The sequence below is a fragment of the Cyprinus carpio genome, chromosome A3, assembly GCF_018340385.1.
Source record: "Cyprinus carpio isolate SPL01 chromosome A3, ASM1834038v1, whole genome shotgun sequence".
NCBI classification, from domain to species: domain Eukaryota; kingdom Metazoa; phylum Chordata; class Actinopteri; order Cypriniformes; family Cyprinidae; genus Cyprinus; species Cyprinus carpio.
The window spans coordinates 6262959-6287723 of NC_056574.1; the positions used below are offsets into that span (position 1 = coordinate 6262959).

Here is a 24765-nt window from a genome sequence, read left to right on the forward strand (position 1 = left end):
GCAGCTGAAGTGGCCCGACACTACGGCGAACCCGTCTCCTGCACAGCGGCCTTCCAGTTATTGAGTGGATCTGGTAGGAGGATTGCGTGGCTGTGGTCAGGAGGTGGAGCTGACGGCAGAGGGAGCCAGAGATGAAGTTGCCGGCTGACCAAGAATAGAGGAGTGCATTGACTGGAATAGAAATATCAGCAGCAGTAAGTGTCACAATAGTGGTTGAGTGGTTTCATCTGATTTATGGTAGGGAAGATGGCACTCACCAGAGAACAAGGAGGGCGTATGGGGCATGTGGAGAGGATGTGCCCCTGAGATCCGCAGTATAAACACAGATTCTGGGTCAGCCTTCTCTGCCGTTCAGCCCCAGTCAGGCAGGTAGAGTCCATTTGCATGGGTTCATGGGCTGGTTCTGGAGGGTTGACGGGTTCTGGTCGGCAGAGGGAGATGTTGTGTTGAGGCTGGCCCTGGTGCTCTTCGAGACACGACTGCATACGAGTGGCGAAGCGTATGGAGAGTTGGATGAAATGTTCAAGCCCGATGGTATCCTTGTATGCAGCGAGATGCAACCACACTCAGGGATCCAATCCTTGCCGATATGTCGTTAGCAGAGCTTGTTCATTCCACCCACTTGTGGCCGCGAGAGTTCTAAACTGGAGAGCATAATCATTCACAGACATCTTGCCTTGTTTTAAATTGTATAGTTTTTCACTGATGGATGAATCCCAGGTAGGTTTACCGAAAGCTTCCCTGAAGTGGTCAACAAGGCTGGTATATGACTGGATGACAGGATTATTATGGGTCCAAATGGAATCGGCCCATTGAAGTGCTTTACCTTTCAACTGTGATATGATAAATGCCAGTTTGGATCGCTCGGTGGGAAATAAGTGCGGCTGCATCTCCAGGACCAGTGAACATTGCAGGAGAAATCCGCAGCATTCCTCCGCCGAACCAGAGAAAGGGCGCTGGTTTGGCCATGGGACTGGAGGGCACTGAAGGTGAAGAAGGCATCTACGAGGTCCTGGAAGGGGTCTGGATGGCTCATGCTTGTGTCAGTCAGTTTGGGGTCCAGTCTTCTGTTACGGTACAGATGGGTCAGAGACAGAAGATCACAGATAAGGTGGTATTTATTGACATAAGCAGAGCAGGTGGGGAAACAGTGGTATAGCGGTGATTGCTGAGAGTGAGTAAAACTGAATACTGTCCTTGTGATGGTTTAGGGTGAAGGTCCTGGAAGCAGCAAAGGAGTGGAGACGTTGAGGGCTGGAGACACACACACACACACTCACGATCGACACAGGAGGTAACTGGGAATCACTGAAGACAGGTAAGTATAGCAACGGAAGTCCTTGAAGTCGGCAGGTAGGTAATCCTAGTTGCGAACGAGACCGGACAGTGACTGTGTGCGTGTGAGTGTCTTTTAAGTGCTGGTAGATGAGGTGCTGATGAGGGGCAGGTGTGTTTGATCAGTACTCAGGTGAGGGAGTGCGCTATGATTGGATGGGGTTGGAGCCTGGCGTGTCTGTGACGTGTGCGTGTGAGTGTCTTTACAGGTCACTGTACATTATGCCATTTATTACACGGTTACTTGGTTAGAATAAAGTTTACAAGAGCCATTTATTAAGGTTAATAAAAACAGAGGAAAAATGCACAAAAGCAGTGTTTTCAAGCAGAGATGATCGGACGCAGAGCTGTGTGGAGAAGGACAGTCACTGCTTTACATGTGAACGCTGTAGACCTTGAAGGATGACAGTTCAGCTGACAGTAGGTTCACATTTAATTAGACCTGCTCTCTTTCTCTTGTAACAGAGCGGTATGAAGTCGTGGGATCTGCAGATCCTGTGTTTGCTGTAGCTGGTGAAGATGTGATTCTGCCCTGTTCAGTCAAAACCCAACATCAGTGTTCTGGACATGAGAGTGGAGTGGTTTAGATCCGATCTGAAAGACACACTAGTGCATCTTTATGATGATCATGTAGACAAAAATACAGATCAGAATCAGTCCTACAGAGGGAGAACAAAACTGAATCATCAAGAACTACAGAAAGGAGACGCATCACTCAAACTCTCATCAGTCCGAGTCTCTGATGAAGGACGTTATAAGTGTTTTATTCAGTCCAAATCTTGGTCTGATGATGTCACTGTTGATGTCAGTTGAAGGTGAGTAAACCAGTGTGAAAACTAAAGGCTGGAATACACTACACGACTACTAAAAGCTAAAAAACAGATTTGACACTTAATGACTTTGTAAATAGTCACAAAGTAAAACTGGCCATCACACACTAAACGACTGAGGATCACAGACTACAAGACTTTCAAGTTGCTCCGATAACAAACTCATGTGCCTTGTTGCTAGGAGACGCGACAAATGAAAACAGTATGTGTTCTAAAATCGGCTCAAAATAACAAACATTGTTTGGATGGAATCAAAGTCTGACTTTAAAAAAATCGTCCATCTGTGTCCATCACTACATTATTTTCTTGGAAATCTGTCAGCTCAGATCTGCAGACTGGCTCTGACTTTCATTAACTAGAATCAACTTTTCCAGACTGTAAATTGGGGGAAAATCGGGGCAAATGTCGTGTAGTGTATTCCAGGCTTAACATATTCTATCTAACTTAAAAAGCCAGAACAACAACAGAATGCTCTTCTTGTTGGTCTGTAGCTGTAGGACGTCCTCCAGTGATCACTGTAGATGGGTTTGATCATTCAGGCGGGCTTCATCTACAGTGTGAATCTGAAGGCTGGTATCCTGAACCTGATCTTGAGTGGCTGGACAGTGAAGGAGTCAGTCTGAGTTCAGAAACTATGGAGACACACAGAAACACAGACAGAATCAGTGTGAAACACACCACTACTGTACATCACAGTGATGACAAGATTCACTGCAGAGTCAAACTGAGACATCACATGCTGGAGGCACTGATTATCAGCTCAAGTAAGTACTGACACTTTTGTTACTGTAATTTTGTCATCATCTTGTGGTAATTTTGATGCAGTAAAAAGATTTAATGATTATCAGCTCAGTCCATTTACATTATGTAAAGCTAAAACATTTTACTGTCTATGTACCCACTCAGAAATGAACATTATATATGTGCATCTCAATAATTATTAGAATGTTGTGTAAAAGTTCATTTATTTCAGTAATTCAACTCAAATTGTAAAACTCGTGTATTAAATAAATTCAATGCACACAGACTGAAGTAGTCTTTAAGTCTTTGGTTCTTTTAATTGTGATGATTTCAGCTCACATTTAACAAAAAACCTACCAATTCACACAACATCTCAACAAATTAGAATATGGTGACATGGCAATCAGCTGATCAACTCAAAACACCTGCAAAGGTTTCCTGAGCCTTCAAAATGGTCTCTCAGTTTGGTTCATTAGGCTACACAATCATGGGGAAGACTGCTGATCTGACAGTTGTCCACAAGACAATCATTGACACCCTTCAAAAGGAGGGTAAGCCACAAACATTCCATTACCAAAGAAGCTGGCTGTCTCACAGAGTGCTGTATCCAAGCATGTTAACAGAAAGTTGAGTAGAAGGAAAAAGTGTGGGGAAAAAAATGCACAACCAACCGAGAGAACCGCAGCCTTAGAGCCACCACAAACAGACGTGTCAAGGAATTTGGCAACAGTTGTCGTATTCCTCTTGTTAAGCCACTCCTGAACCACAGACAACATCAGAGGGGTCTTACCTGGGAGAAGGAGAAGAAGAAGAACTGGACTGTTGCCCAGTGGTCCAAAGTCCTCTTTTCAGATGAGAGCAAGGTTTGTATTTCATTTGGAAACCAAGGTTCTAGAGTCTGGAGTCCAGTGTTAAGTCCAGTGTTAAGTTGCCACAGTCTGTGATGATTTGGGGTGCAATATCGTCTGCTGGTGTTGGTCCATTGTGTTTTTTGAAAATCAAAGTCACTGTACCCGTTTACCAAGAAATTTTGGAGCACTTCATGCTTCCTTCTGCTGTCGAGCTTTTTGAAGATGCCGATTTCATTTTCCAGCAGGATTTGGCACCTGCCCACACTGCCAAAAGCACCAAAAGTTGGTTAAATGACCATGGTGTTGGTGTGCTTGACTGGCCAGCAAACTCACCAGACCTGAACCCCCAGAGAGAATCTATGGAGTATTGTCAAGAGGAAAATGAGAAACAGGAGACCAAAAAAATGCAGATGAGCTGAAGGCCACTGTCAAAGAAACCTGGGCTTCCATACCACCTCAGCAGTGCCACAAACTGATCACCTCCATGCCACGCCGAATTGAGAGCAAAATGAGCCCCTACCAAGTATTGAGTACATGTACAGTAAATGAACATACTTTCCAGAAGGCAAACAATTCACTAAAATGTTTTTAATTAATGTTATTTGTTAATTTATTAATGTAATTAATAAATGTTATTTAATACACAAGTTTCTCAATTTGAGTTGAATTACTGAAATGAACTTTTCCACAACATTCTAATTTTTTGAGATGCACCTGTATGTTTTTAATAATTTCTTTAAAATATGTTTTATTTTAGACAATGTGCTTAGTTTATGGTTTTGTTTTTGCAGGTAATATGTTTAGTTCTTGGAGGACATCAGTCATCATGATTTCAGTTTTTGTTGTGCTGAGTGTGATTGCTGGAATACTGATAGCTGTGTTTGCTCATAAAAACAGAGGTAAAATGCTTGTTTTCTTGTTATTTTATATAGTTTATGTAAATAAGGCAGTATGGAGATCATTTTTAAGACAAGCCAAGTTTATTTATATAGCACATTTCATACACAATGGTAATTCAAAGTGCTTTACATAAAAATGATTAAAAATAATGATACAAATAATCACAACAATAAAAGCAAAGTATTAAAATGTTAAAATTATTTAAAAATTGATTTAAAATTAATTAAAACATTTGAGAATAATAAAAAAATTAGGGTTGTAATGGAAGTTTCTCTGCAGTGGTTCAGGCTGTAGGATTGCTCAATGACTAAAGAAACGTTAACAGCACAATGGTATAAAATTGTCTATTTTCTTGTCTATTACCCCCCCCCCCCCCCCCACTGCCACTTATACCAAAAACAGAAATAAGAGCAGTAAGAACAGCTAAATATGTGTCTAATGGTCTTCTTGTGAAGGCCGGTGAGGAGACCATTACAATAGTCCACCCTGCTGGTGATAAAGGCATGAACAAGTTTCTCCAAGTCAAGACTGGGAACAAACCATCTAATTCTTGCAATGTTTTTTAGGTGATAGTATGCTGATTTAGTTACTGCTTTGACATGACTACTGAAACTAAGGTCTGTCTCCAAAATCACACCAAGATTCCTGACTTGATTTTTAGTTGTTTGACCCCTAGAGTGAATTTATGCATTCACCTTGAAAACTTCATCTTTGTTTGCAAATGCAATGACTTTTTTCCTTGTTTAACTGAAGAAAGTTCTGGCACATCCAACTATTAATTTCATCAATACATTTGCAGAGGGAGTCAATGGGGCTGTAGTCATTGGGCGATAAGGCTAGGTAAATCTGTGTATCATCAGCATTGCTGGGATAGGCAATTTGGTTCTTTCTCATTATTTGACTTAGTAGGAGCATATACAGGCTAAAACAAGAGCGGACTCCGCATGTCATGAATGTCCACTTAGACTTATGCACTCCTAGACTCACATAATAACCTCTCCCTTCTAAGTATGATCTGAACCATTTGATTACCATGCCAGAAAGCCCGACCCAGTTTTCCAGTCTGTCTAGTATTATGTTATGATCGACAGTGTCAAACGCAGCACTGAGATCTAGCAATACCAGCACTGATATTTTGCCAGAATTTAAAACGAATATCATTTTATTATCTTGATGAGTGCTGTCTCTGTGCTGTGATGCGGTCAGAAACCAGATTGAAAATTTTCCAGGTATCCACTTGAGTTTAAGTATTTGTTCAGCTGATTAAGGACTACCTTTTCTATAATTTTTGCCTATAAAGGAAGATTAGATATTGGTTTATAATTGAGAATTTATAAAGTAATATTTCCTGCACCTTTTAGTGGATTTACTATAAGAGAGACATATCTTTGTTTAACAAAACCAGTTGTTCCAATTTGATCTCTATTGTAAACCTTAAATAAAAGTTACGGCATGAATATTTTTGAGTAATGTTTTCAGCTTCTATTCTCTCAAAACCATTTCACATAATTCCACAGATTTTTCAAAAAAAAGTCCATACCTAAACCTAACAACTACCTTACTATTAATAAGCAGCAAATTAGTTTTAGGCAAAACATTGCAGTTAATAGTTAGTTAGTTAGTTAGTTAGTTAGTTAATAGTGAGAATTGGTCCCCAAACTAAAGTGTGATCAATAAGTTAATTCAGTAATAAGTCTGTTTTCATACACAAAATATTTATTCTTTTGTATTCATATACTTTTGAGTATATCTTAGTTCATGTAATTTGTAGTTATTGTTCACAAATTATATTTGTATTTGTTGTCTGAATGCTGTTTTCTCTTGTCTTTATTCTGAATCTTTTTCAGATCATGATCGACTACAGAATGAGAAGAGCAGACTACAGAATGAACACAGTCAACTACAGAATGAAACACAGTCAACTACAAGGATGAGAAGAGAAGACTACAACATGGTGAATTTATCTTTATTACATTATTAATTCATTATTCATTTAAAGTCAGCCATAAAAAACACTGTTTTAACTGTGTGTATTCATTTAATCTTGGATCTGGTAAATGGTCACCAGTTGTTTATATAATACATTTTATTCAGATACTGTTATGGCTGGTTGCAAAAAAACAACAATATATAGAGCGGGATCTAAGTACAAGCGGTATTGTTTAGTGAAAAAAACACAAAAGAAACCGAACACACTGACAAAAAACACAGCAAACTGAGCAACCAACTTAAAAATGATTTATTATATTTATTTTAAGTTATTTTAAATGCTGATAGTGAACAAGCAGTCGAGTAGATTTCCACAAATGTAAAGCTCAATGAATTTTTTTTGGTGGTACAAACTACAAATCAGTCACCGGTCAGAAAAAAAGTGGTGACTCTAGAATATCAGGAGAAATTTGTACACACACACACACACACACACACACACACACACACACACACACACACACACACACACACACACACACACACACAAACATATACATATATACACAGAAGTAAGCTGGTAAGACTGCAACAGAGCAAATTTTGAAAATATATGAAATAAAATTTACTGAATTACATTAAATAAAATATCAATTGATTACAAAATGTTTCTATTTAAAATAAAGTGTTTTTGAATTATCACTATCCATTCTTTATTTTGTTAGATTTTTCTAATTTTCAAATACTGAGTAACAAAAATGCTTTCTATGCGTTCCCTTTCTAACAAGATTCTAATGTTTGACTGTAATCAATGTAAAACCTGATACTTGTCTAACCAAAAATATCTAAACCTTGACAAAAGGTAATCTTTTAGAATGTCTAGATATATACAGTACAGGTCAAAAGTTTGGAAACATTACTATTTTTTATTTTTTAGAAATACAGAAAAAAATGTAATATTGTGATATATTATTACAATTTAAAATAGTTGTTTTTTTGTTTATTATACTTTAAATTATCATTTATTTCTGTGATGCAAAGCTGAATTTTTAGGATCATTATCACATGATCCTTTGGAAATCATTCTAATATGATGATTCATTATCAAAGTTGGAAACAGTTCTGCTGCTTAATATTTTTTCAGAACATGTGATACTTTTTTAGGATACTTTGAATAAGATAAAAAAAAAAAGAAAAGCTATGTTTTTAAAATATAAATATTTTGTAATAACAATATACACTACTGGTCAGTAATTTTTTTCTTTCTTTTTTCAAATAAAATCAATACTTTTATTCAGCAAGGATGTGTTAAATTGATAAAAAAAAGTGATAGTAAAGAAGATTTATATTATTAGAATTTTTTTTTTTTTTGAATAAAATGCAGTTCTTCTTAACCTTTTATTCATCAAATATATTAGACAGCAGAACTGTTTCCAACACTCATAATAAATCAGAATATTAGAATGATTTCTAAATGATCATGTGATAGACTGGATGTTACATGTGACACTGAAGTCTGGAGTAATGATGCTGAAAATTCAGCTTTGCATCACAGGAATAAATTATTTTTTTAAAGTATATTCAAATAGAAAACTATTACTATAAGTTGTAATAATATTTCACAATATTACTGTTTTTTCTGTATTTTTGAAATAAATGCAGGCTTGATGAGCAGAAGAGACTTCTTTCAAAAACATTAAAAATAGTAATGTTTCCAAACTTTTGACCTGTACTGTATATAAATTGAGCAGAAGAGACTTCTTTCAAAAACATTAAAAATAGTAATGTTTCCAAACTTTTGACCTGTACTGTATATTACAGGGTGCTAATACAAGAGTTTTACGCAACATTACACAAGTTTTTATTTTTTAATGCCTCCAGATGGCCCAATTCTCACTTCACAAAATTTATTTTTAAATTCTTTCACTATATTTTTACTATATTTAAATATTGCATTTATTAAAAAAATAGTAAAGAAATTAAAAAAAAAAAAAAAAAAAAAAAAAAAAATATATATATATATATATATATATATATATATATATATATATATTATATATATATATTAATTCTAATGGAGAAAAATAGCTCATTAAAATTGTATATATATTGCATAGTATCATAAAATTCCCTCAAAATCATGAATAATGATCAAAAAAATATTATTGAACAAAAAATATATTACATTGATTTTCTTGTTAAAAAAAAAAAAAAAAAAACTTTACATTTCAAGGGTTTTTTTTTCTTCGGTCACTTTTGACTGCGAAGGAGGCAAGTGTGACTCCTAAACGAAGAGGGCCAGAGGGTTACCAATCATTATATAATGCTTAACGGATCACCAGTTAATATATATTCAAATAGCTAGAAAACATGAGATAATGTGCTTGTTAATGTTTACTAAAACATTACCTAATGATCAACAGATAATTAATGTAAATTACAATGTTCACAAATGTCATTAAACTTAATTCATATGATCATGCATGTTTTGAAAATCTACAGATGATTTTAACAGATGTTATACATTGATTGAAAAGTTTTTGTTAATGTACAACACTTTTGCTGCTATTGAGGTGTGAGATGGTGAAGGTTAGGGTTTGGTGGTTGTTGTTTAAGGGTTGGGTAAGAGGTCAAAAGTGTAGAGGGGTCAGTTTGGTTACTATAAGGGAAACATGGTACAATCTGTTTATATTACATTGTTTTGATAAATGAACGAGTTATTTTTCTTGAAAAAAAAGAAAACAAGAAAAAGATTTGTTTTCTCCTGCTGATGTATTGATTCAAGGAATACCCTGTTTAATGATATATACTAGTATATTAATATTAGTGTTGAGGCAATAAAAACATGTTTTTCATCCAAATTGTAATGTGTGTTACGTATTTAAGAAGCATTTACATAAAATTAACTAACCATCCTTTACACAAACATTGTTACAGCAGCTAAAATCCAGTGACCATAAAACATACTGAAAGATTAGTAAACGTTTTATAAACATTTACTAATGATAAATAGTTTCCACTTTAGATTGGCTTCTGCACAAACATGAATAAATAATTAATAAATGATTTGTTAAGATGTGTAAATAGAAGAAGTCTACACAAGAAACATAAACCAAATATATGAACTTTACAGACTGTGATTATGAGTTGATGAATAATATGATAACATGAATAGTTCAGTGAATAATAAACAGTTAAAAATTACTGATTTAGCACATTTTTTGAACACATTTGTAAATGTAAAAGAAGAGCATTAGGTGATATGAACTGAAGTTTAATGACATTTTTTAGTATTCACAAGTACAGTAACAAATAAGCTTGTAATCATAATTTCTGTTAAAATTATTTGTAGATTTTTAAAAAGTGCATTGATCATATGAATCGACAGTTTAATGACATTTATAAACATTTTAATTTACATTAAATAATGATCTGTTAATCATTAGGTAGCTTTTAATAAGTACATTAGTAAACATTAACAAGCACATTTATCTCATATTTCTATCTATGTGTGTCACGACACGCACACAAAACAGGTAGATCCAATTGCAGTATGTTTTATTAGGATAATCCAAATCTCATGGTCAGCCAGGCAAAGGTCACAATCCAGGTAAGCAGTCCAGAAACAAGAAACAAGAAACATAACCAACAAACCAGGGTGACATTCAACAAGGACTCCGTGACAATGACAGAACAACCGGGGTATTTATACACAGGGAAATGACAATGCTAACGGGGAATTGGCTGAGTGCAATGATTGATAACCACGGACAGCTGAGTGCAATGAGCAGTGATGAAACAGACAAGACTATGGGGAAATGCAGTTCTAAAGTGGAGAGTGACGATAAGGGGAAGTGAGACCTCTAGTGGCCACCCAGGGAGACACAGGAACAGACACCGTGACACTACCCCCCCCTCTAAGGAGCAGCTTCCAGATGCTCCTCAGAACAAAATAACCAAAAAACAAAGAGACCCAGGAGGGAGGTGGACTGGTGGAGGCAGAACAGGGGGAGGGATGGCGGGCCAGGCCCGTGTAGGGGAACTGGGACCGGCAGTGATGGCTCCCCTGGTAGCCCAGGTGGCTCGGTCAGATCAGGGGGCCATGGTGGACCCGAAAGTTCAGGGGACCACGAGGGACCAGGCAGTTCAGGTGGCCACGGTGGACCCGAAAGTTCAGGGGACCACGAGGGCTCCAGGCAGTTCAGGTGGCCACGGTGGATCAGTCCATTCTCGTTGTGCAGACGGCCAGGGAGGAATTCGCCATTTGAGTGGCCCGAAAGGAACCTGCCAATCGGGGAGCCAGTAAGGAGCAGGCTGTGGCGATGGCCAGGTCACGGCATTGGGAACGGCATCGGAGAACGGCCTCAGACAAGGGCACCGCCTCGGGAACGGCCTTGGACACGGGGTATCGCCTCGGAAACCATCTCGGCCCCGCATCGGCCCTCCGGAACAGCATCGGCCCCGCCTCGGGAATGGCCTCCAGGAACGGCATCGGACAAGGACACCGCCTCGGGAACGACCTCGGCATCGGGCACCGCCTCGGGAACGGTCTCAGGAACGGCCTCAGGAATGGCCTCAGGAACGGCATTGGACAAGGACCCCGCCTCGGGGAACGTGCCTCTCGGCAATCGGGCACCGCCTCGGGAACGGTCTCAGGAACGGCCTCAGGAACGGCATTGGACAAGGACACCGCCTCGGGAACGGCCTCGGGCCACGACCTCGGGCTCCGCCTCGGGAACAGCCTCGGGCTCGACATCGGACAAGGACACCGCCTCGGGAGCGACCCTCGGCATCGGGCACCGCCTCGGGAACGGTCTCAGGAACGGCCTCAGGAATGGCCTCAGGAACGGCATTGGACAAGGAACCCCGCCTCGGGAACGACCTCGGCATCGGGCACCGCCTCGGGAATGGCCTCAGGAACGGCATCGGACAAGGACACCCCCGCCTCGGGAACGGTCTCAGGAATGGCCTCAGGAATGGCCTCAGGAACGGCGTTGGACAAGGACCCCGCCTCGGGAACGACCTCGGCATCGGGCACCGCCTCGGGAATGGCATCGGACAGGACACCGCCTCAGGGAACGACCTCGGCATCGGGCACGGGGGAACGGCCTCGGGAATGGCCTCAGGAACGGCATTGGACAAGGACCCCGCCTCGGGAACGACCTCGGCATCGGGCACCGCCTCGGGAATGGCCTCAGGAACGGCATCGGACAAGGAGGAACCGCCTCGGGAACGGTCTCAGGAACGGCCTCAGGAATGGCCTCAGGACGGCGTTGGACAAGGACCCCCCGCCTCGGGAACGACCTCGGCATCGGGCACCGCCTCGGGAATGGCATCGGACAAGGACACCGCCTCGGGAACGACCCCGGCATCGGGCACCGCCTCGGGAAATGGCCTCAGGAACGGCATCGGACCAAGGACACCGCCTCGGGAACGACCTCGGCATCGGGCAACCGCCTCGGGAATGGTCTCGGCATCGGGCACCAGCCTCGGGAACTGCCTCGGGAACGGCCTTGGACAAGGACACCGCCTCGGGAACGACCTCGGCCTGCGCATCGGGCACCGCCCTGGCCTCCGGAACAGCATCGGGCACCGCTTCGGCATCGGGCAAACAGCCTCGTGCGGCACCGCCTCGACTCCTGCGAACAGCATCGGTCACCGCCTCGGCCATCGGGCACAGCCTCGGCATCGGGCACAGCCTCGGTACGGAAACAACATCGGGCATCGCCTCGGCATCGGGAACAACATCGGGCACCGCCTCGACCTCCGGAACAGCCTCGGTCTCGGGCATTACATCGGGAACCGTCTCTGGCACCGCATCGGGCACCGCCTCGGCATCGGGCACCGCCTCGGCATCGGGTACCGCCTCGGGTACCGCCTCGGGTACCGCCTCGGCATCGGGCACCGCCTCGGCATCGGGCACCGCCTCGGCATCGGACATAGCATCGGGGACCGCCTCGGGCACCGCCTCGGCATCGGGCACCGCCTCGGGCACCGCCTTGGCATCGGGCACCGCCTCGGCATCGGGGACATTGCATCGGGAACCGCTCGGCATCGGGGGACCGCATCGGGCACGACTCGGCCTCGGGCACCGCCTCGGCACCGCCTCGGCCATCGGGGACCGCCTCGGCATCGGGCACCGCCTCGGCATCGGACATTGCATCGGGAAACCGCCTCGGGCACCGCCTCGGCATCATGTGTGATCGGCACCGCCCCGGCAACGGGCACCGCCTCGGCAACGGGCACCGCCTCGGCATCGGGCCACCGCCTCGGCATCGGTACCTAGCATCGGGGACACCGCCTCGGCATCGGGCCACCGCCCTCGGCCAACCGCATCGGGCACCGCCTCGGCATCGGGCACCGCCTCGCACGGGCACCGCCTCGGCATCGGGCACACGCCTCGGCATCGGACCTAGCATCGGGGACCGCCTCGGCATCGGGCACCGCCTCGGCCACCGCCATCGGGCACCCGCCTCGGCATCGGGCACCGCATCGGGCACCGCCTCGGCATCGGCCACCGCATCGGGCACCGCCTCGGCATCGGGGGCACCGCCTCGGCCACCGCATCGGGCACCGCCTCGGCATCGGGCACCGCCTCGGCATCGGGCACCGCATCGGGAACCGCCTCGGCATCGGGCACCGCCTCGGCATCGGGCACCGCCTCGGCCTCGGACATTGCATCGGGAACCGCCTCGGGCACCGCCTCGGCCTCGGGCACCGCCTCGGATCGGGCACCGCCTCGGCATCGGGCCACCAGCGCCTCCGCATCGGCATGCGGACATTGCATCGGGAACCACCTCGGGCACCGCCTCGGCATCGGGGACCGCCTCGGCAACGGACATTGCATCGGGGAACCGCCTCGGGAACGGCCTCCTGGACGGCAGCGGCCTGCTCGGGAACGTCCTCCTGGACGGCAGCGGCCTGCTCGGGAACGTCCTCCTGGACGGCAGCGGCCTGCTCGGGCGAACGTCCTCCGGGCTTTGAGGAACGGCTGACGCCTGTCTCCTCCTCCTGCGGCCTCTATGATGACGTGCCGGTGGCTCCTTGACGGAAGACTCAGGCGTTGAGTCAACCATCTTGTCTGCCAACACAGGTGTAGATTCGACCCTCCTGTGCAGTGGTGCTGGGCTGGCGGTCATCTCATGCTGTGGTGCTGGGCTGGCGGCCATCTTGTGCTGTGGCGCTGGGCTGGCGGCCATCTTGTGCTGTGGTGCTGAATGGCGGCCATCTTGTGCTGTGGCGCCGGGCTGGCGGCCATCTTGTGCTGTGGCGCTGGGTTGGCGGCCATCTTGTGCTGTGGCGCTGGGCTGGCGGCCCTCTTCTCTGGAGACACAGGTGTGGTCGAAGTATCCCATTGAGAACGATGGCACAGGTAATGGGTAACCCCCAAAAGTCTAGGATCTCCAGCCCCTTCATCTCCCATTGAGGTAAAGGGTCATCCAGACAGTTGTTAAAAAAGTCCTTCAGTGCTGCATCGTTATAACCCATCCCGACCGCCATGGTCCAAAACAATTGCGCCAGGCCACCCACCTCACTCCCCCTTTGACGAAGGGTGGTTAAGTTCCGGAATCTCCCCCTCCGTTCCTCCATGGTGGCTGGGGAACCGATTCGAAATCCCACACCGCTGGATCTAGGCATGACGGAGTCCTTCTGTCACGACACGCACACAAACAGGTAGATCCAATTGCAGTATGTTTTTTATTAGGATAATCCAAATCTCATGGTCAGCCCAGGCAAAGGTCACAATCCAGGTAAGCAGTCCAGAAACAAGAAAACAAGAAACAAGAAACAAGAAACATACACAACATCCGAGAACCACGACAAACCAGGGTGACATTCAACAAGGACTCCGTGACAATGACAGAACAACCGGGGTATTTATACACAAGGAAATGACAATGCTAACGGGGAATTGGCTGAGTGCAATGATTGATAACCACGGACAGCTGAGTGCAATGAGCAGTGATGAAACAGACAAGACTATGGGAAATGCAGTTCTAAAGTGGAGTGACGATAAGGGGAAGTGAGACCTCTAGTGGCCACCAGGGAGACACAGAACAGACACCGTGACATTGTGAATATATATTAACTGATGATCTGTTAAGCATTATATAATGATTATTAATGATTTATTAATGAAAGCTATTATAAAGTGTTACCCCATCTTGCCTGTATATATTTATATAATTATATTTATGGTAACTCTTTAGAATAAGGTTCCATTAGTTAATGTTAGTTAATTTATTAATTAACATGAAACATACAATGAAACAATACATTTATTACTGTATTTATTAATCTTTGCTAATGTTAGTTAATGAAAATACAGTTATTCATTGTTAGTTCATGCTAATTCACAGTGCATTAACTAATGTTAACAAGCACAACTTTTGATTTGAATAATGCATAAGTAAATGCTGAAATTAACATGAACTAAGATTAAACAAATGCTGTAGAAGTATTGTTCTTCCTTAGTTCATGTTAACTAAAGTAGTTAACTAACATTAACTAATGGAACTTTATTCTAAAGTGTTACCACATTTATATGTATATTATTAAAAATAAAAACTTCATAATTAATAAACTAAAATGGCTAAAGTGGGAATGGATTAAGGGTATAATAATTATATAAATCATATAAGATAATTATAATAATCAAACTAATCAATTAATAAAAGCCAGACAATTCTTTTTTCTTTAAAAATGTTTTTACTATCTAGTGCACTTTAATTTGGAGCAAGAGCAAACGGGGGAGTGACTTTATTGCATCAGAAGATGTGTTGCTTTGTTAAGAGTTGATTGGTCAGTTTCAGTCTGAGATCTCTAAACCAGAACATAACCTGTTTCCCGGAGCAGCGGTTTAACATGGAGCATAAGTTACTGGTGATGATCACAGCTAAAAGCCAAACACTTTCATGTTGCCTAAAACCCAGAGTTATAACAAACTAAACTGAATTCACCTGTCAGCTAAACCAGTTTCATGATACACACAGGCCCCTGATGCACACTCCTGTCATGTTAAAGGAGAAGTTCACTTTTAAAAAAACTTTTGCTGATAATTTACTCACCCCCATGTCATCCAAGATGCCCATGTCTTTCTTTCTTCAGTCGAAAAGAAATTAAGGTTTTTGATGAAAACATTCCAGGATTTTCCCCCATGTAATGGACTCTAATGGGACCCAAACGGTTTTCAAGGTCCAAATGACAGTTCAGTGCAGCTTCAAATGGCTTTTAAAACGATACTAGACGATGAATAAGGGTCTTATCTAGCGAAACGATCGGTCATTTCCAAAATAAAAAAAAAGAGTTTAAGTTTTATAAGCACAAACGCTCGCCTTGCTCTGTACTGTGATGCGCGTTGAAGACGTCATGTAATACGCAATTACGTTGAAAAGGTCAAGCTTGACGTAGGCGGAAAGTACCGTGTCAGTGTTTACAAATGTGCCGAAGGAGTACCATATACACCTATTCATATGTCTTTGTGTCAGTTTATCGTTTAAAATGCCCGTTTCGTGTGCGTAATATTAAAAGGCCTAAAAGAACATTTTCGTCAGGACAGACATTTTTGACTTTTCATAGATTTCCTACACACAATCCTGAGCGATTGAAACTGTGGTTGCTCGCGCTGCACTTGGATATCAACACATCCGAACATGCTCTAATATGTAAGAGAGTGTGCAGTGATCATTTTTTCGAGGATGATTTCAAACCCTCCCAGCAAGGACATCGCCGTTATCTGAAAGCGTCGGCGGTGCCCAGTACGTTTTTACAGCAAACAGAGGTATGTATGTTTTTTTTTTTTTTTTTACTATATTAGATGCACTGACGTTTTTTTCTCGTCAGTGTGTTTCATAACGTGTGAATGTTTATCACTAATATCTTCCTATTACTGTAGACTTGCTAATTTTTTTTTTTTTTTTACTCCTAAGTATCCGTCTCGTGTAAATTTAGAGTCTCCAGCAACAGACAGTAACGCTGAGCTGGGGTCCATGAAGCAGTAGAGTTTTTGGCGAATGTTCCACAGTCAACACCAGTAAAGCAACAGGACTCTGATCCAGGAACTACCACGAGACAGTTTGCAGATGCTCCATCTAAACTTCGTTTACTGCTCACAAGTCCTGAAAGTGTTAGAAACAGGAAAACACCCTCATCATCTGGAATATATTTTGCCCAACCTGCAATACACTCCAACCAGACTGTAAGTACCATAATTTGTTACCAGTTTACAAAGTGAAATTATGGTAAATTATGCTTTTTGTGTTAGTCATTGGGAAAAATATAATTTAGTATATATTACATAAAATGTAGTATTTAATATTTTGATGATGTTGTATCATTAAAAATGCACAGATATACTGTAATAAATTTATTAAACATACTATTTACATTACAAATTTATATTCAGTTTTATTATAAACCAAATTTAATCCATTTAATTTCACAGCCCCCTGTGTATAATCAACCAGAACAGATTGAAGAGCAATTAGAAGAAAGTTTGGCGCTTGATGTTAGCCTGCTTTCCATAGAACCTCAATCGGACAAGAAAGATCTTAGTTTTCAGCCACTGAGTTCAACATCAACGTCTACCACAAACTCAGAAGAAGAGGAATGTGAAATGCATTGGAAACAAGAAAAAATGGATTGTCAACGAGCCCAATGTCATGGAGCTGTTCAAAAGATGTCAAGAATGTGGATCAGTAATAACAAAGACCGCAAAAGCAACAGTGGGAAGTGTTCTCCGTGTTCACTGGGAATGTGAAAAAAAAACACAAAGGAAAGTGGAGTTCATGCAGTGATGTTAGGGGAATGCCAGCTAATAATCTTCTTGTTTCTGCATGCACACTATTCACTGGAGCAACATATACAGACATCGCTGATTGGGCCACTTTGCTCAACCTTCAAATACCCCATAAAACCACTTACTTTGACATTCAGTCTTCCTACCTTATTCCAGTCATTGATGAAGAATATAAAGAACAACAGAAAGCAGCAATGAATGACTTACATTTACAAACTGAACTCTGTAATCCAGTTCATTTGTCCGGGAGATGGGAGGTCAGACAGGCAAGTAAATGTAGTAATTTTATTTTTTTTGACAATTTTAAAAAATTTTTTTAACAAGTTTTGTACTTGTGGTTTCTTTTAGCCCTGGATTTTCGGCCAAATACAACATGTACAGTTTCATGGATGACACAACAGACAAGATTGTTCACTTTGAATTGGTGCAGGTCAGTTTACATGACATAATTCTACATCCTGTATGTTATTAATTTTAAGTAACTTTAGTGGGTGTTCAGTATTTTAAAGTCAAGTACAGTAACATTACTGGCAGTTTTTACAATGTTATGATCATATATAAAATGGTTTTAAAAAGTAAAAAAATAATATTTTGTTTGTTTTGAACATCAATGAAAAATACACACAATCCTTGTTTATCTATCATGATATTGCATTTCAGGTTACAGAAGCATCCAGTTTTCTGTGGCCATGGAGCCAGTAGGATTCAAGAGGGCTGTGAACACAATACAAGAACAAGGAATCAAATCGACGTGCTGACCACAGACAGATCGCCATCTATTAGAAAGATTATGCGTGTAGAATATCCCAACATTCACCACGAATTTGATATTTGGCATGTAGTCAAAGGTAACTGTCTCACAAGAGACTGAGAAAGAGATATTAATTATGAATTATCCCAAAGGCAACATAGTCTAAAACTTATTTATTCCTATGTAGGAATATACAATGTGTTTGTTTTCATGCATTTAAAAAATTGCTACAATAAACTGTGAAGTACTAGATTAACCTTGTTATGCACTATATTGTCAATCCTTTTTAATTATTTTATAATTAAAATTATATTTTTTTAAGGACTTTCCAAAAAGTTGTGCTCCATGTCAAGATACAAGGACAATCGAGAGCTGCAGCCATGGACATGAAGTATTTGCAACCATTTATGGTATTGCTCTGCAACTGTGTGGAGGCGACCCTGACGTAAGTTCTGTAATGTTTAATATTAAGTTAAATTTCTTTATACACACGCACAAATTTTACTTTGTTCTTTAAAGGAAGCTTTTTTTTTTTTTTTTGTAAGTTTTTAAATATTGGTGTTGCTGGACCATAAACATCTATTTTTCTATGTTTATAATTTATACATTTGTATAATAATTACTTTGAGTATTCATGTATTTATACAGGAACTGATCGAAAATTGGAAGTCCATACTTTATCACATTACAGGTGTGCACAGTTGGTTTAAAGAAGGGAAAGCAGAAAAAATGTGTACACAATGATCTCAGTCCAGAACAGCAACGCAGAAAAAAAATGGCTTGGAAAAGACTCACGTGCCTTCCACACACTGCAGAGTCCTTGTCCTGGACAAAGGACTTGAAAAGGATTTGAGGCAAATGGCTCTTTTCAAACACACTGGTAAGTTATTTATATACACATAGTAATGTACATACACATGTACATGTAGGTACACCGTATACATTTTTTTCTTTTATCTTTAGGACAACTGGAGGTGTTTCATTCTGTCCTACTGAAATACTGCCCAAAGAACCTGCATTTTCATTATGCGTCCATGGTTGCACGAACACAACTCGCTATCCTTGACCATAATGAAAATGTAGGTCGTCAGCAAGCAACAACCACTACTGGTAAGTTGAAACACAACATATTGTGTGTAACTACTAAAGATTTTTTCAATATGGTGTGTGATGACAATAGAGATCTAAGTTAATCAAGTTGAGAATCAAATGTGAACATTCTATTGTAGTAATGTAATCAATACAAATCGTGTAATTATTATGTTTCATCAATTTTCTTTTATTATAGGTGCATCTCGGTACAAAGTGGTTTTTCCCCAAACATACCAAAGAATGGGTAGCCAAAAACGATTTTTACACAAACCACTCAAAAATTCAGAGAGTCTCTGGTTGAGAAAGTTGTACAGCGGCGGCTGGACACCAGCGTTGTTTACAAGGAAAGTTCTTGTCGTTTGACTCATCATCACCCATTGCCACAGAACATAGCCCTAACACCAAGGCCTGACAAGCAAGAAGTAATTGCAAAGCGTTTATCACGATTTGGACACTAATTTGCTTTAAAAATGTTGAAGTCTGTTTTATACATTGGTTTTTTTTTTTTTTTTAGTTTTTCTGATTTTTTTCTATTGGGGCAAAAAACAGAAAACACTGTTGGTGAAAAACAAACAAATATTTTTGTGGTGTTAGTGGTGAAATGTATGGGTCCTTACTGATGGTACCCCACATCAGTTGGAATTAAACATCAACGAATGTATTTCTCAAATTTGTTTTATTCTTCCAAAATAAACATTTGTGTGAGACATCAATAAGTATGTAGTGTTGATGTATATACAACAACAAATAACATTGACTATGCAAAAAAAAAAAATAATAAAAATACAGCAATTACAGTAACAAACAAGCCACAACAAATTATAATGTATATAAAAAATGTAACCTTGTAATTCAAATTGTATTTTCAAATTATTATTCCTACAAAAGACCAAAAAGCCTCTTCTGATTCTCTGAAGCCTACATACTGTCCTGATGGAGAAGGGTATGACAATCTGATGGCACTGACAAACACAGGATGGAAGAACCCTCCTGTTGCGTCTTCCCCAATCTCTCCCCTTTCAGCATCCATTCCAGAACTATCCGGTATGCCACCAGCCTATATTGACTGTAAAATAAAAGGAAATGTGTGCAGTCAATCCCTTTTAAATAATTAACGTTAAAATATGAAAAATGATAAACATATGTATATGTAATAATCATACTACACACGCGATACTTACTCAACTGTTAGGGTGCCACCAGGTCCCTTGGGGCCTCGGACGGCGTCTCCAGTTAATTTTGGGCAAACTAAAAAACACCTCTAACACGCTGTTGCTCAGTAACGGTGGAAATCCATTTTTTGTTGGTAATGCAGCGAGATGTAAACAGGGTCTCACCAGCTGACTCAATGATTGATTCTAATGGCGGGATTGAAATGGTCCAGTCGTGGCAGCATTGAGATTCTTCCTCTGTTGGCAATGGTTTGGCATTTGCCACATGTGCACCACCACGTCTCGTTAGATCTTCGTCTGCCCGATGCTTGAGAGGTGTGTGTAGCCGCGCAGCATTCTCGTCCATCTGCCTAATTTCTTCCTCTGTGTATTCCGGTTCAAAAAGGTAGGGCAGGGCGAAAAAACTCCATCTCATCTTCTCTTCTAGTTTGTTCAAAGTTCCAAAATCGTCCGACATCGTTGTTTTACCTTTTTAACTTCCTTTTTTTTTGTAAACGGCGTTTTAAATTTTCTTTGCACGTTCAACTTGTAAACACTGACACGGTACTTCCGCCTACGTCAAGCTTGACCTTTTCAACGTAATTGCGTATTACGTGACGTCTTCAACGCGCATCACAGTACAGAGCAAGGCCAGCGTTTGTGCTTATAAAACTTAAACTTTTTTATTTATTTTGGAAATGACCGATTGTTTCGCTAGATAAGACCCTTTCTTTCATCGTCTGATATCGTTTAAAGCCATTTGAAAGCTGCACTGAACACTGTCATTTTGGACCTTGAACCGTTTGGGTCCCATTAGAGTCCCATTACATGGGGGAAAAATCCTGTGCCCGATGCCGAGGCGGTGCCCGATGCTGTTCTGAAGGCTGAGGCGGTGCCCGATGCGGTTCCGGAGGCCGAGGTGGTGCCCGATGCCGAGGCGGTGCCCGATGCTGTTCCAGAGGCCGAGGCGGTGTCTGTTGCTGTTCTGGTGGCCGAGGCGGTGACTGATGCTGTTCCGGAGGCCGAGGTGGTGCCCGTTGTGGAGGCTGTGGCCCGATGATGTTCCGGAGGTCGAGGCGGTGCCCGATGCCGAGGCCGGGCCCGATGCTGTTCCGGAGGGCGAGGCGGTGCCCGATGCTGTTCCGGAGGGTGAGGGCGGTGCCCGATGCTGTTCCGGAGGTCGAGGCGGTGCCCGATGCCGAGGCCGGGCCCGATGCTGTTCCGGAGGCCGAGGCCGGGCCCGATGCTGTTCCGGAGGCCGAGGCGGTGCCCGATGCTGTTCCAGAGGCCGAGGCGGTGCACGATGCTGTTCCGGAGGCCGAGGCGGTGCCCGATGCCGAGGCGGTGCCCGATGATGTTCCGGAGGTCGAGGAGGGGCCCGATGCTGTTCCGGAGGTCGAGGCGGGGCCCGATGCCGAGGCCAGGCCCGATGCCTTTCCGGAGGGCGAGGCGGTGCCCGATGCCGAGGCCGTTCCCGAGGCGGTGCCCGAGGTCGTTCCCGAGGTGGTGCCCAAGCCCGAGGCGGTGCCCGAGGCCGTTCCGGAGGTCGAGGCGGTGCCCGAGGCAGAGGCCGTTCCCGAGGCAGAGGCCGTTCCCGAGGCGGTGCCCGAGGCCGTTCCCGAGGCGGTGCCCGATGCTGTTCCGGAGGGCGAGGCGGTGCCCGATGCCGAGGCCGTTCCCGAGGCGGTGCCCCGAGCCCGAGGTGGTGCCCGATGCTGTTTCCGGAGGGCGAGGCAGTGCCCGATGCCGAGGCCGTTCCCGATGCCATGACCGAGGCCGTTCCCAAGGCGGTGCCCCGAGGCTGTTCCCGAGGCGGTGCCCGATGCTGTTCCGGAGGGCGAGGCGGTGCCTGATGCCGAGGCCGTGCCCGAGGCCATTCCCGATGCCGTTCCCGAGGCCGTGACCGAGGCCGTTCCAGAGGCCCGAGGCCGTTCCCGAGGCGGTGCCCAAGCCCGAGGCCGTTCCCGAGGCGGTGCCCGTGTCCGAGGCCGTGTCCGAGGCGGTGCCCGTGTCCGAGGCCGTTCCCGAGGCAGTGCCCGTGTCCGAGGCCGTTCACGAGGCGGTGCCCGTGTCCGAGGCCGTTCCTGAGGCGGTGCCCGAGGCCGAGGTCGTTCCCGAGGCGGTGCCCATGTCCGAGGTCGTTCCCGAGGCGGTGCCCGTGTTCCCGGGTCGTTCCCGAGGCGGTGACCGTGTCCGAGGTTGTTCCCGAGGCGGTGCCCGAGGCCGTTCCCGAGGCAGTGCCCGATGCCGTGACCGAGGCCGTTCCAGAGGCGGTGCCCAAAGCCGAGGTGCCTCACGTCTCCACAGGCCGTCCAGAGCACCTTCACGTCTCCACAGGCCTTCCAGAACACCTTCATGTCTTCGCAGGGCCTCCGGAAGGGCAGGTTCCGCTCTGGTCGCTCAAGTGGCGGGTTCCTCCCTGGCCATCGGCACAGCCTGCTCCTCACTGGCTCCCCGAATGGCAGGTTCCGTTCTGGCCACTCAAATGGCGAGTTCCTCCCTGGCCGTCTGCACAACTAGAATGGACTGATCCTCCGTGGCCACCTGAACTGCCTGGTCCCTCGTGGTCCCCTGAACTTTCGGGTCCACCCTGGCCCCCTGAACTGACTGATCCACCTTGGTTGTCGGTGGAGCCATCGCTGCCGGTCCCTGTTCCCCTACATGGGCTTGGCCCTCCATCCCTCCCCCTGTTCTACCTCCACCAGTCCACCTCCCTCCTGGTCTTTTTGTTTTGGGTTTTGTTGTGTTGGCTCTGAGGAGCATCTGGTCACAGTGTCTGGTTTGTGTTCCCTGGGTGTCCACTAGAGGTCTCACTTTCCCATATCGTCACCCCACCTCAGGAATTACATTTCCCACAAGCCTTGTCTGTATTCATCACTGTTCATTGTATTCAGCTGTCCCCACTTACATTGTTTGCACCTGTCTATAAATACCCTGGTTGTTTCTGTCATTGTTATGGAGTCCTTGTTTAATGTCACCCTGCTTTTTCTGGTTCCCTTGTGGATGTTTGTGTTTCGTGTTTTGGACGGCTTATCTGGATTTTGACCTTTGCCTGGCTGTTTCTGATTTTGGATTGTCCCAATAAAACACTGCAATTGGATCTACCTGTTTGTGTGCGGTTCATGACAGCTCACTGAGCAGTTCGATACATGCATGTGTAAAATGTTTAATGCAATTTCTTGAGCGGCTTTTGGAGAAATATTTTTTTTTTTTTTTTGTGTTTGGTTTTATTTTGATTAATTACATTATAATTGCAAAATATTTTATACAAAAATGTAGATTCCTTAAACCCCTCCTCTGTTTATCATATTTAGATTTTTTTTTTTAAATATCAAAACCCCTTTATGTATGTGTGTGTATATGTATATATATATATAATATACAGCACAGCTCAAAAGTTTGGAAACATTACTATTTTTAATGTTTTTGAAAGAAGTTTCTTCTGCTCTTTAAGCCTGCATTTATTTGATCAAAAAATACAGAAAAAAAATGAATATTGTGATATATTATTACAATTTAAAATAATTGTTTTTAAATTTATTATACTTTAAATTATCATTTATTTCTGTGATGCAAAGCTGAATTTTTAGGATCATTATCACATGATCCTTTAGAAATCATTCTAATATGATGATTTAATTATCAAAGTTGGAAACAGTTCTGCTGCTTATATATTTTTTTTCAGAACATGTGATACTTTTTTAGGATACTTTGATGAATAAAAAGTAAAAAAATAAAAATAAAAAAAAAGAAGCTATGTTTTTAAAATATAAATATTTTGTAATAACAATATACACTACTGGTCAGTAATTTGGGGTCAGTAATTTTTTTTTTCTTTCTTTTTTTAAAATAAAATCAATATTTTTATTCAGCAAGGATGTGTTAAATTGATAAAAAGTGATAGTAAAGAAAATATATTATTAGAATATATATTATTAGAATTTTTTTTTTTTTTTATTTTGAATAAATGCAGTTCTTTTTAAACCTTTTATTCATCAAATATATTAGACAGCAGAACTGTTTCCAACACTCATAATAAATCAGAATATTAGAATGATTTCTAAATGATCATGTGATAGACTGGATGTTACATGTGACACTGAAGGCTGGAGTAATGATGCTGAAAATTCAGCTTTGCATCACAGGAATAATTTTTTTTTTTTTTTAAGTATATTCAAATAGAAAACTATTATTTTAAGTTGTAATAACATTTCACAATATTACTGTTTTTTCTGTATTTTTGATCAAATAAATGCAGGCTTGAGAAGAGACTTCTTTCAAAAACATTAAAAATAGTAATGTTTCCAAACTTTTGACCTGTAACTGTATATTGTATATATATGAATACTATAATGAAGTCAAAATGCAATAAAACGGTTTGATGTTG

General features: G+C 42.7%; 2 long non-coding RNA genes across 2 annotated transcripts; both read left to right on the forward strand.

The window, feature by feature from the left end:
• Positions 1-16115: 16115 nt before the first annotated feature.
• On the forward strand, positions 16116-17215 carry LOC109079240. Its single transcript, XR_006155967.1, has 3 exons — positions 16116-16367; positions 16516-16784; positions 17031-17215. It is a non-coding gene; the product is annotated as an uncharacterized LOC109079240 (long non-coding RNA).
• Positions 17216-18664: 1449 nt separating this feature from the next.
• Positions 18665-19448, forward strand: LOC122139055. Its single transcript, XR_006155958.1, has 3 exons — positions 18665-19015; positions 19099-19245; positions 19424-19448. It is a non-coding gene; the product is annotated as an uncharacterized LOC122139055 (long non-coding RNA).
• Positions 19449-24765: the final 5317 nt, after the last annotated feature.